Source organism: Aquila chrysaetos, chromosome 10, assembly GCF_900496995.4.
Source record: "Aquila chrysaetos chrysaetos chromosome 10, bAquChr1.4, whole genome shotgun sequence".
Classification (NCBI taxonomy): domain Eukaryota; kingdom Metazoa; phylum Chordata; class Aves; order Accipitriformes; family Accipitridae; genus Aquila; species Aquila chrysaetos.
In genome coordinates, this window is record NC_044013.1 from 662,082 (window position 1) to 676,064 (window position 13,983).

The following is a 13,983-nucleotide window of genomic DNA, read 5'->3' on the forward strand; positions in this document are numbered from 1 at the left end:
GAAGGAAATCCATCTGCCCTAAAGAGTCATAGCTCTTCATGTGCCTCAGGAGAAGAGAGGGTTAAACTTGTGACTTAGGAAGAAGTGGTGAGTGCCAGAGGTTGCAGGTTTTAACCCTCCTCATGATGGATGTGTACTCAGTGTCGTGGGAAGGCTTGGAGGAGCACTTGCATGTCCCTTTACTCTCTTCCCGCTGCTGTACGCCTATCTCATGAGCATAACCCTTGCATCACACCCGCCCAGTGCGACTGCCCCACTTCATTCCCAGTGCCAGCTCTGTGTGTGTGTGTGTGCATGTCCCGCGTCCTCATGTGCCTACGCCCCACTTGGGTTTTTTCCCCTCTCTGCTGGGGAAGGCTCGATGGAGACCATCCTGCTCTGCTCCGGTGCCCAGCACTGCAGGCACAGGCTGGGAGCAGCTGGGAGGAGCTGCGTTGCTTTGAGCACTTTGCCAGACTGGGAGGGTTTGGCCAGGGATGGCGGGGGGGCCATTGAACTGCTGTCGCTGGGTCGCGTTCTCATTCTCGTTCCGAATGTGGAAGTTGGCTAGAGAGGAATCACGCCTGTGAGCTGGGAGCCCCGTTACATGCTGTGAGACATGAGTTGGTGGCAGCAGAAGCTATTTCTTCTTTACAGCTGGGCTGCAGTCCTGTGGCGGCAGACCTGGGCTTTGAGCAGGCTTGGAGGTAGCCCAGGCTCTCGGCTGCGCGACGGGAACGCAGCTCTGCAGGGGGAAGCGCTGCCGTCCCCAGCCTGCGCTCAGGCGGGCGTCCAGCTCCGCTCCCGCTGGGACACGGCTGCCACCGTCTCCTGAGCGAGTCCGCTGCCAGAAGCTGATGTTGGGGGCTGCCCATGTCAGCGCATCCCCCGGCTGCTCCGAGCCACGAAGCCCGTTCCCTGGGAAGCCCGTTCCCTGGGAAGCCCGTTCCCTGGGAAGCCTGTTCCCTGGGAAGCCCAGCTGGAACCGGCTGCTCTGGGCTGCGCTGCAGAGTGAGGAGGTTTGTTCAAGGGCAAACCTGCCCTGTTTGCCTCTCCTCTGGCTGACCTTCTGCAGCCAGGCGAGGACCCGGCAGGACGATGCACGAGGCTTTTCAAGTGCTCCCCAGAAGGCACCCAGTCAGCCAAACTTTTCATCTCTTTCCATCCACCCTACTGTCGATTTTGAAGCAAGGACGAGAGGAATGGGTCAGACAAGGCTTTGGCTGATTACAAGTACTTTAAAAACCTCTGGCCCTCTGAGACAGAGCTTGTAATTAATTCTAAAAAAAATCCCCCCCTTTTTTTTTTGTTTGTTTTTTTTTTGTTTTTCCGCTCCCCAGAAACAGCAGCAGAAACCTCAATATCCCTTTTGGGACCAAGGTCAACGTTCAGAGTGTGACCCACAACAAACTTTTTCCAATAGCTTCCTCATCTAAGCCTAAAATTAAAACAGGCAATGTTCAGATTAAATCCTTGCAGAAGGGGAAGAAAAGTGTAGTCTGCCAAGACAAGTGAGTTCGAAAGAGAAACATTAAAATAAAGGATAAGGGGAACTTCTTGGCAAAGCAAAATTGTCCAACAACCTCAATTAAATCTGTCTCTCCCAAGGGCAGTTCTCACTTTATGTGCAGTACCCCAAACTTTCTGTTGAAGGAGGCCGTCGTTCAAAGACCTAGAGAAAGGGAGAATTTGAGCAGTGAGAAAATAGCTTAACATTCAAAAGTTATTCCTGTTGTTTCAAGCAATTGAGTATTTAGCAAAGAGCTGAATAACCTTTTTTGCTGATTCATCAGAAAATCAGGACTTGAGCCTGCAGCCAACAATTTGGATCGGACTACCAACCTTTGTGCGACAGAAATAGTCTTTCCTATGGGCTAATATGGCAAACTTGTCACTGAAGGACTGGGCTCTGGTAGAGTAAAATGCCATGCAACAAAACTAAGAGTCTTGTTTGAAGACTGAGCGCCTCAAAGCAAACTGGCAGTGAAGTCCAAAGCACAGCCCAGGCTGGTAGCCAGCTTCTCCAGGTTTCTTTCAGCTTTAATTACCAGTGCACAACGGGTAGATTTTCTCTACTTTCTTCTCCACGCCCTCCCACCTGGCTGTTTTCCAAAGGCACCAGCACACAGGCTGCTTTCCCCAGTCTCCTGTGAACTGCAGTAACAGAAGCAGGGCTTTTACCCTCTGTCTCAGCTTGAAAGAAGCTGAGGAGGTGGTTACAAAGCACATCTAAGAAGACATTAGGAATTCCAAGGGAGACTGCAAGTCTGTTACTGCAACAGACTTCTTGTAAAGGGGTTGAAGGTGTTACGCTGCAGCATTCCTGCTGCTGCAGTTATGCTGCAGGGGCCTTTTGTTTCATAGGCAAAGCGGGGAAGAAGCACTATTTAGTACATTATTTCTACCCCCAAGTTTTTTATTTTCCAGTTTGCCTAAAGTGGCCCAAAACCACCTATGTGCTTTCCAGCAGCAGCAGAGGTGACTGCGCACTGTGTTGGACCTGCAGGTAGTGATGTGGTGTGGAAGTGAGACTCCTGCCAGAAGAATTGCTTGGTGTTCTGGACATGGCTCTTACGCTTCAGCACATCCAGGGCTCATTAATGTTACTCGTATACGTGTGAGGACAGAAGTCTCTTCTGCCACATCTGCATTACCAGTGTTAGAGCATCTCAGGCTTTTACTGCAGGTGTGCTCAGTTCATGCCAGGAGGTGTAGATACGTAGAGCTGTGCCCTGCTCCTGGGTGCAGAAAGCTTGAGCTAGATGTAGCTCTTCTCTATGGTGCAGAGAAATTTCTCTTTTATGTTTTTCTGAAGCATAATGTTCCTTCTTGGGCTGGTTAGCTGGTTCACAGTCCAATCATAGGCCTCCATCCCTGAATGACTCAGTAATTTGTTATTTTTAGATCTATAAAGTAAACCTCTCCTAGCTAACTAAGGTGAATGTGAGCACAGGCAAGTGATCTGGTGTGTTTACGCTGACCTTGCAGTACTCCTGTCTCGGGGAAGGCAGGGCTCAGACCTGACCTTCCCATCCCGCTGCAGGTGAGCTCCCTGGTTCTGCAGAGCAGGAACTGCCCCTTCCTCTGCATGGTCCCGTCCCAGGACTGGTTTTCTGCGCAGTCTCGCTGCTTTGGTTAGAGGGAGAAATACATCATGCTTACATCTTCATCTGAGTATGAAAGAGAGAAGATCTCAGTTTTTCTGTGGATGCCATTGGTGAATAAGCACTCCTCAAGGTAATAACCAAGTGACCGTTAGGAAACAGACACATTTGAGTTCTGTATATAGCTGTGTATTGTCTTTCCTTCGATGGAAACGGCTGTGGAAACTTGCAGTCATGGGATTCTGTTGTCCTTTTATTATAAATAAGAACAGCAAACTTCCTCCATCCTTTGCCTGCAAATTTCCTTTTTTAGAGTCATAAAGTCCACAGACCCAGACTCCATGCTCTGCAGCATCTTAATTGGAAAGTCCGTGAAATTATCTGTTGGCACTCAGAGTTGTTGTGCATTAAATATCTTGCGCCATCAGGGGATTCACTTGTTAGGTTTACGCTTCAGTTTTCTTTATGAACCAGAGGTTTCCTAGAAATGGCACATCTGGCAATCATCTCAGCAGTGCAGTGTCATCTTCCCTACCACCTGCCCGTAACATGCTGATTAACTGATCCTGTAAGCCTCTGAGTCTGCACAGAATTGAAATGATGAGTGCTGTGGGGGTACATCCTGCCCTTCAAGAAAGGTGTTTCTTCATGGAGAAACCTCTTGATTTTTATGTGTGGTAGACTCTTAGTCTCTGGCTTTGTGGCAGGTAGGAGCGTAGGTACGCATGAAATCCCTGCAGTCATATCAAGACCAGGCTCTGGGACTGTGAGGCTATAAATGGGAACTGCTTAAAAGATTTGCCAATTCTGCATGTACTAAAGCAGTAAGTCTTACACAGTTGTCATCTCCAGTTATGAATGTTGTCATCAGTCACGAGGTGTTCATTTGTTAGTGGGACGGAACTTGTGGGTTGGATGCTTTTGGCTCTTAATGAAAGCGCGTGGACAGAGTGTGACCATACTACACACCGATGCCAGGGCAGGCAGAGCTGAAGCAGAGAGCTGGAGTTGATCTCCGCTATGAGGCAAATTGTAGGACAGTTTTGATTGCATGCTTGTTGCATGTTTGGGTTTTGATTGCGTGTTTATTATTATTTGAAAGGCTCGATTTCAATTGAGAGTGGCTTGAAAAATTCCAGCTTGCTTAAAAGGGGTTCTCAGTGCTTTCAAAAACTCAGTTCCTTTCCTGGGGTCTCATATCAGATCATGAGTTGCTCTTGTGCAGCCTAGAAATGGGGCTTTGATGTTGTAAAGCAGATAGATCACTTAGTCTGGATTGTAGTTGTTTGGAAATCCTTTCCTATCCCTCCCCTTGCTGCTGTGCACCACCACACACACCGCCACACCCCAAGAAAAACCAGAGAATGCTTTGAAACAGAAAGCATCTTGTTCTTGTCAACCCTGATAACATTAAAAGAAAGCTGTCTTGTGTAATGTGCATATGGCAAGACTGGCTGTTACTTCTCAGCTGAGCATAAAGATACATCGAACAACACATGCATTGCAAATTACTGCTGCCTGTCCTTATTTTTCAACTTTGTGTAATGCAGTTCTGGAAGTAAGCACTTCTGGTTTTGATGTGGGGTGAGTGAATGTTTAACAAACTGTAGTTTTGTACTGACTTCATTTCTCTTAAAAAAACAATAACCAGCACTGTATTTATGACTGCTGTAGAATATTATGTAAATCATTTATACTGAGCAACTCAGAATAACAATGTAAGCAGATTGATGCTGCAGTTGATTTCTACTGGTTGCATTAGTGGGGGTCCAAGTTTGCTTTAGGAAGGCTGATTGGCTTTTTAGTGACATAGTGAAGACCAGAGCTCTGTACTCCCAAAGAACATCATATGCCTGTTCTCTGCACACGCAGGCTTCATGTTAATCCCCAGGCGTTGTTCGTAGTCCCATGACTTTTCAGAGCAATGCCCGCTGTAACTTCATGAGATGTTTTTAGAACAATTTTTGTTTGGCTCTATTTATGTAATGTAAATGCATCCCCAGAAGGAGAGTACAGAAAAGTTGTTAAACACAGCCTGCCTTTGAATGGAATCTTAAGTTCATTCTTTCTAGAGGGGAAATTTCTTTAAGTTGGAGTCAAAAGTTGCCATTTGGTTCTTGCAAAGTCAAGGGTTGTTCTCTGTGCTTTGCAAAATATTCCTGGGGAGTTGAAGCCAAAGTATTTTACAGTAAATTGAGTGGCATCTTTGGATGGGCAGTGTGACCCTGCTGCTCAGGCTTGCAGTTTAATGCTGTACTCACTAACTCTATTGACCAGAAGGAAATAAAGATAACCATGTTTGTGTTTAATAGTGAGCGAAGAACACAATTTTATATGTGTGTTTAATGTATTGAGGTAAAAAAGGAAAAGCTTAAAAACAACCCTCAAAATGCTCCTTTTCATGTTAAATGTTCAAAGCTGTGCCAGTGGCTTTAAATAGCCATCCTGTGTTCAGTCTTGTTAGTGACATCTCCTTTCTCCTTCTCATTTCACTTTTATCTGTTGTATTATTTTTCCATTTTGTTTATTGTTTGGGGCCTCTGATGACTATCATTGTACTTGAAACACAATAGAAACTAAACAAAACACTTCACATATTATCAAGTTTGATACTTAATTTGAACAGGGTGTTTCTGCTGTATAGTTCTAGCAGACTATTGGCAGTGGAGTTTATCAAAAGGCTATGTGTTTGAGTAGTTTTATATAGATGTAGTGGTAAAACAAACATATATGTTTAATATGCTCACACGCTCTCTTTGTCCAACATCTAGTCTCTTGATTATTTAGAACTTGATCATATTCTACAGAAACATAAAATTGCTGAACTAACTCAAACCAAGATACTAATTAACTCAGAAATCACTTTTTTATGATGGTCAGGAGTCATTGCTTAGGAAGAAAATAATAGAAAGGAAGGCAGATACAGTGGTGCCTACTCTGATGGTGCTCTCACCATAAAGCACTCGCTGGTTTATAGACATCCAGAGCTCCAGGCTGTGGATGGAACCAGGATGTCTTATTGCCCTGATATATCCAGGATCTTATATACACATATATTTTTTGTAAAGCTTGTTACCTTCTTCAACAGGAAAGGGGAAGACACAAAATGAAACACGTAAGCCCCTGTGAACAAGCCAGTGCTAATATGTATACCTTGAAAATGGCTTATAATGGAAATAGTTACCAATAAAGATGTCAGCTGGGGGTAGAATTTTAATTTAAAGCAATACACAATGCAGATATAAGCCCAAGTTAAGAGGATGCTCTCTCCCGTTTAGCTGATCCTAGGGAAGGGCATACCTGGTGTGCTCGGAGCAGCTGCTTCTCTCCTGCGGATCGGGCTGGAGGGCTCTCCCAGCAGTGGTCCTCGGTGCTGCTCCCATGCAGAGAAGCTGCAGCGAGCTCTGGCCGCCACAGAGTTTTTGAGCAATAAAAGCAGAACACCACTTGCCAGGGGACCAGAAGTGAAGTGTCAGTGGTCTTTCTCTTGGAAGATCATGAGTAGCCAGTGCATATTGGAAAAGGAAGTCAATTCTAAGCAGGCAAACTCATCTCTAACACCAGCTGAAGTGCTAAAATGTGTGGATGCTATGTGATTTCTCTCTGAAAAGTTGTGCAGGTCTCATGATGCAGCAGGCAGTTCAAGCTTCATAGCCATCGGTATGAAATTATTTTAAAAATGGTAATGTGCAGAAAGGTAACAGAATCCAAGGGTGAGGAACTTTGGGGATGACTTTTTCATACTTTATATTTTGAAATTATGTCATTGTAGGATTGCCTAATGGCATGGCTGAACTTCTTGGTTAAAACTTGTTTAGAATTGTTAAACTAGAACTAAGCACGTCAGTCACAATGCTGCCTCCGGTAAAAGACTGAAGTGTGCAGCTGTCCGTGAGTATGTGAAGTCCCGTGAGAAGGAAGAAATGCAATGTTTTCAAGTGTAAGCTGCCATTCTGTGATGGATTAAATGTTGCAGCACAGATAATTTTTTGTGTGCTTCAGAGAGAAGTAAGCAGTTGTCCAAGGCAGAGGATTAAGAGCTTAAAGGGCGGGTAGGACGACTCAGCTCTGTGTACAGTTTCACCCCATTGGAATGACTCTAGACAGCAGGGCAAACTGAAGGGTCACTTTGTTATGCAAACATGGATATTTTTCCAAAATGCTAGCCAAATTTAATATTTAAGGACCTAAAGATACCACTACTATTTCCAAAGGGTTAGAAAGCAAGCAGTGAGCATGTTTGCCAGAAGACCCCTGCTGTGTATCCTATGTTTGGTGGCTTAAGAAGAAACTGATAATGTACTTTACCTTCAGCCATACAAGTCTTCCCCCAAAATCCAAAATTCACTTCTGCTGGTCTAGCCGTCGTTTTATTAAGAAAATCATTTGAACTTTTTGTCTGAGCTCAGTGCCTATGAGCGAAAACCTTTTTTATGGTCCTGCTGATGGACTTCTGTATCAGAACCGAAGAATACAGATTCGTAGACAGAGATGGGAGAAAACTGACAGTATCAGAGCGTATCTGGTGACTGAAAGGGCTGCTGGTGGTGGTGGTGATTTGGTTCTTCATGTGTCTGATGTCAGAAGTGCAAGTTGGGGTGGTAGCTCTGATGCCTTTGCTAACAGGAATGGGGCTGACGGGTTCACCGTCACCACCAAACCATTGCCATATATAAGCAATATCTCTGACTACTAATCTTCTTATAGGTCTGTGCCCTGTTATCAAAAACTTCTAATGAAGCAGTCAGTGCTTCCAACCCTACTAAATGTGAAAACACATAGATTGTATTATATCTGTGGCCAAGCTCTGTGAATTAATAAAAGCAGTATCAATAAGGTAAATATTTTCATAGAATAATCCTACTGGAAGACATGCTAATTACAAAAGTATCACAGGACTTCTGAATTTTGTTTTTACCCTATCAAAGCTGCCGGCAAACACTTTATGCCTAGTTTTGTTTTGCTGACAGATAGATGTCTATAGATCATTGTTGAATAGCCTTCTGAGGCCTTACAAGGATCTGTCTGAAACTTAGTTATCACATCTCTGGCCGCATTCAGATGGCACTGCTGTTGCTCACAATGCAAACATTTTGTGTGACAGGGTGGCACAGGGTCCAGTGGGGAGAGCTGAGGAATGGGAGTGACGCACATTTGAGTAAGTCCAGTCACGGTTGCACTAGTTAAGCAATTATGATTGCTTAATTCATGACATTCTGGTGTGCATCAATACAAAGATACATTTTTAGAACTTTGGGGATTTTAGTTTCCTTTTTTAAGATGCCTAGGAAGCCGCGCTGGTAGAAAGCCACAGTAAACGTTATTGCTAGAGAAACCTCGAAAGTAAAGGACATAATAAACATAGCAACAAAAATCTTGCATGGGTAGCAGTCTGGAGCTGTCTGTAAGTACGTGTTCAAGTAACATTTCTTCCACAATAACCCCATGGCATGGAGAGTTCTGGCTGGGCTGCTCAGTAATGTAATGCAAAGCTTCCTAAATGAAAAAAAAATCACAAATGTTCATGAACTGTATGCTCCTTGCATTCTTGGGTCTGATCTCCTGTCCTGCCTCCACCTGGAAAACCAAGTTTCACATATAGTGTCCTGTAAAAAAATGGGAGTCTCAGACTGCACAATAAAAATTTACATATGCTTCTGTCCTGATGTGGTTCTCTGAAATAACAGGAATAGATCAGGGCCTGAGACTTTTCCTACGAACTTTCTTGTACCTTTTTCTTTCAAGAAGAACTTTTAAGGACCAAAATTCCATGTCAAATTCAGACAATTTAAATATAGTTATCTGATATGTGGAGACTAGGATATTGTTTTATAATTCATTTTTAGCCCTGGGAAAATATTTCACAAACAGTATCTTCAGAGAAGTGTTGTATATGTAAGTGCATGTATAAACCAGTGATAAAGGATTATCACAGATACATCCTGTCAAGATAAAGTAAACTTATTTGGGGGGCGATTTTACAGTGAAGTGTTGTATGTATTGCAGTTGTCGGGCTTCAGAGCAGAGACTCATTCTGGCTGGCCTGTGTGCTGGGAGCGTGTGGCTGCATCTTCCCTTCCCAGTGCAGGATTTCATATGGATGCCCCACTGCTCCCTGGTGGGACCACACTTTCCAGAAACTACTGGTTGCTTTATCTCTTTGGTCCCCTGGAAAGGGTATCTTTAGGCCATTCTTTGGAGGGCATCACCCTGGGTGCAGTTGCTTTGGATAATAGATTTTTTCGTATAAAAATCTTACTAGGGCACAGCAGTACTGTTTCTCCTAGGAGGAAATCCTATGTAAATGCAGCCTTTAGTTAAAAAATAAGTGGGTAGTGAGAAAGTGTAGTGTGTGTGCATGCGCATCCTGTAAGGAGAGTATGCAGCATGCTAGAAGAGGTGTAGGTGGCCATCTGGTCGTGTTTTCAGCATCGCTGAGCTTCACCATTTGGTGTGCACCGTTGTGCGAGTGGAGAATCCTGGATCCTGTACACCTGGTCTGCAGTCTCCTCACCTGTCCTTTGTGTCCCTAGTTAGGGACAAACAGGGATGTGTCCACTGAAGTAGCTCTTTGTGCTTTGCTGGAGTTGGGTAGGAAGTCCACCATCCACCTGGAAAAATGTTACAATTCTGAGAGGGGTTCAAGCTTTCTTGCTCTGCATATATACGATGAATCCTATAGAGTTAGTGTGTGTGTGTGTATGTATATTATGTATAGAAATACTCTGCTATACTGTGTATTTAAAATATTTCTAGTAGTCAGGATATTTGAATTCAATCTTGGGAGGTGTGTGCTTGTTCTGTGGTCTGCTTCTGATGGGATTTAGCTCAGCAAAGCATGTGGGGCACAGACTCAGCTCTCTGTTTATGGTAAGGAGGAGCTGGAGCACCGCTGAGAATGGAAGAACCTGGATGAAACTGGGCATCAGGGAGACTGGTGGAAACGGGTAGCCTAACTGTGGTTGAGTAGCCTTAAGTCTAGCAGGCTCGTGAGCTTTGGTTCCAAACAGTGCAAGTGGTGACAGTTTCTGAGCAGTAGTGGGCAATGAAGACGTAAGAGCCATCTGCATCTGTAGCATGGTTATTCTGCAAATAGCCTATCTACTAGTAATGGGCTTGACTGTAGTTCCATCTGGTAAGGGATGTAATCGTTCACAGTTTGACAGCAGAGTCTAGCATCTCTCTCCCAGCAGATGTAAAACCTGTTGTAATGGGTCTGCACGCATTCTTGCAAGACAAAAGATGTTTTTGGGTAAATCAAGATAGGCTCTACAGTACACAGAAAAACTCAGCTCAAAAGCTTAATACTAGAGAAGGCTATAAGAAAGTAAAAATACAATGATACCCATCTATCTTGCATGCTGAGCCCATGGAACACATCAGGGAACGTGCAGTAGCATGAGCCACCCTTGCGGCGGGGTAGTGTGCACATGGAGGGGAGGGCACAAAGTGGGGGGGGGAAGAAGTTACACCCTCATAAATAAATGATCTTGTTATTGGAAGATTTTGTGTAGTAATCTCCCTTAGTGGAAAACACAAACTGTGTGTACCTGCTTGTTCCCATGGGTGTTGCAAAGGTGTTTGTTAAAAGGGGAATAGCTGCAAAGCAGAGACCCAGGGTGGTGTGTGTGTGTATGAATTTAACACAGTAATTATCGAGCACAATTTAACAAGCCATAAAGCCTTCTGTGATTTACTATTACTTGCATCATAAAAGGGAGAGCAGAAGCACTCCATCTTGGTTTTGTTTAACCATATAAGACCTAATGAGAGACTCTTTGGTTATTAAAGTCTGTGTGTACATAACTGATGTTGCAGTCCTAAATGTTGCCATTTCACAAAAGCAACCCAGTATGCTGTTCCATTTAATTTGGTGCTTACAAGAATTTAAACTATGCAACCCAATCCCCAAAATGGTTCTCTCAATACACTTTTGTATGTGCATAGAACCCTAAAAGTACAAAATGGCAAATTTGATCCCAGAACTAGCCTTTGGGGTTGTGTGTGAACAGAGTTTTCTACAGAGCCAACTGGAAAACAGGGTTTATTCTGTGGTATTTAGCCATTTAAAATATTTTTATTTAAAGTAGGATAAATATCCAAAATACCACGTCTTCCTTTCCAGAAATGATCCCCCTGAACAACGTAAGTAGTTTTAGAATACTTGCATTAATCCAAATGTATAATCCAAACAGTATAATACTTACACTTCAACTTTTTCATTATGCATAAAACAGAATCTAAAACTAAACTAACAGTCTTAAAAAAAAAACCCAGAAAAACCCCTTGTTTCAGTAGAAAACTTCATCAGAGGTGTTCTCATGCAGTATTTTATCTTGTTATTCAAATGCTGCATTTTCAGGATTTTCTTCTCAAACCATTTTTCTCCTATATTAAAAGGAAAGTCCTTATATGAGTAAGGCACTTCATGATGGACTATTGCCATCTTCTGTTTGTTCAATTGCACTACATTGCAGAAGATGCATATAAAAATTGATTGGTCAGAACATGCATCAGCTCCTTACAATCTGCATTTTTTAAGTTGGCTGTTTATTTTTTGTAAGAGCAGCTTTTACTCTAAACAAATCTGATGTAATCCATGGTGAAATACAGTACAAAATGACTTATGTAAACATTGTTCCGTTTACAGGATTAAATACAAACACATACTTGTAACCTTGAGTGCCCAAATACATCCTCCCTGCTGATTTCTGCAGTCACGCTGAGGATGTTTGGGGAGGTTGCAGAGCGAGAGGAGGTGTTGGGGCTGTGCAGGGCCACGCGCGTGCCTGGAGCTGCCTGTGCTCAGCTCAGCGGGCGAACCCCGTGCCCAGGCTGTTCTTGAAAAGCTGTGAATTCAGGGTGATCTCTGCTGGCTGAAGGTGACTGACTTCACGCTCCTGGGGGATGGTTCCCTGCCCCTCTGCAAATCCTTCTCCCAGCCCCTGGGGAGCTCATCCTTAGGGAGCCTGCACTTGCCCTGTCCCTGCCTTCTCGGCTGGAGCCCCTGGCCAAGCCGCTCTGAGCTTCCCGGGGAGCGCGGGAGGCACCAGGGCACGTTCCGCGCCATTCGGTGGGAGGTGGCCTCCTTTGTAGAGTGCAGCCATCGAAGGAGGAGGAACTTGTCCTTCTGCCTCTGCCCTACCCTGAGAGGTCCCCATGCCACGTCCCAGAGTGAAGGAGCTGCTGGAGCAGCCTTGGACCCCGCGCCCTGTTGGTGTGGGAGCCCCGGGCCAGCTCGGCTGCCTGCCCTGCACTGCCAGGATTAGCTGGTGCAAAACCGGCTTGGGAATGTTAGCGCAAGCGGTGGTGACAGGCGGTTTAGATTTCTTCTGCCCTTGTTATAAACAAATCTGGAGTGCTCTCGACTGCTCACGTGGTGCAAAGCCTGCCAGAATCTCACTGAAACAATTTGAGGTGTCCCAGTCAATATTAGCTCTGGTGGGTACTCTCCAGGACTTGGTTTCTTCTAGCTGTTAGTCAACACTTTCTCATGCAGCAGCTGCTGTGTTGGTCTGTTGTTATTCCCTTCTTCTTGCCTTGATTTGGGTGCTCTCCTTTAATATTTCCTCTGCTCTGGTTGCGTGTACCATAGCGTAAAATAATACCCTGAAGGTGTTATCTGAACTGCTCTCCAAACATGAATTTCACCTGCTTATCACACACAATAATTGTTTCCAAGAGTTGAAAGCAGCCAAAGTTTTTGAACAAAAAATTCTTAATGCTTTGAGTCTCATCCTGTTGTCTTAAGCAAGCTGTATTGGGTTTGCATGGCAAGGTTTTGGTAGCAAGGGGGCTACAGGGGTGGCTTCTGTGAGAAGCTGCTAGAAGCTTCCCCGATGTCCGACAGAGCCAATGCCAGCTGGCTCCGAGACGGATGCACCGCTGGCCAAGGCTGAGCTAATCAGCAACAGTGGTAGTGCCTCTGTGATAACATACTTAAGAAGGGAGAAAAAAGTTGCTGGGGCACAGAAACTGCAACCGGAGAGAGGAGTGAGAACATGTGAGAGAAACAACCCTGCAGACCCCAGGTCAGTGCAGAAGGAGGGGAGGAGATGCTCCAGGCGCCGGAGCAGAGATTCCCCTGCAGCCCGTGGGGAAGACCATGGTGAGGCAGGCTGTCCCCCTGCAGCCCGGGGAGGTCCACGGTGGAACAGATCTCCACCTGCAGCCCGGGGAGGACCCCACGCCGGAGCGGGGGGATGCCCGAAGGAGGCTGTGACCCCGTGGGAAGCCTGCGCTGGAGCAGGCTCCTGGCAGGACCTGCAGCCCCGTGGAGAGAGGAGCCCACGGTGGAGCAGGTTTGGTGGCAGGACTTGTGACCCCGCGGGGGACCCATGCCGGAGCAGGCTGTGCCTGAAGGACTGCAGCCCGGGGGAGGGACCCACACTGGAGCAGTTCGGGAAGAACTGCAGCCTGTGGGAAGGAGCCACGTTGGAGAAGTTCATGGAGGACTGTCTCCTGTGGGAAGGACCACACGCTGGAGCAGGGGAGGAGTGAGGAGTCCTGCCCTGAGGAGGAAGGAGCGTCAGAGACAATGTGTGATGAACTAACCCCAACCCCCATTCCCTGTACCCCTCTGCTGCTGGCGGGGAGGAGGCAGAGAATTTGGGAGTGAAGCTGTGCCTGGGAAGAAGGGAGGGGTGGGGGGAAGGTGTTTTAAGATTTGGGTTTGTTTCTCATTACCCTACTCTGGTTTGATTGGCAATAAAGTTAATTTTCCCCAAGTCGAGTCTGTTTTACCCATGATGGTAATTGGTTGAATGATGTCTCCCTGTCCTTATCTCGATACACGAGCCCTTTCTTATATTTTCTCTTCTCTGTCCAGTTGAGAGAGGGAGTGATAGAGCGGCTGTGTGGTGCTTAGTTGCTGGCTGGGGTTAAACCACCACACAGGCAT

The 13,983-nt window shown here is 45.5% G+C and overlaps 1 protein-coding gene across 7 annotated transcripts in view; it reads left to right on the forward strand.

The window, feature by feature from the left end:
• MED12L (mediator complex subunit 12L) overlaps positions 1 to 13,983 on the forward strand; it is a 156,217-nt gene that overhangs the window by 61,226 nt on the left and 81,008 nt on the right. The gene's annotated exons all lie outside the window — the stretch shown is intronic.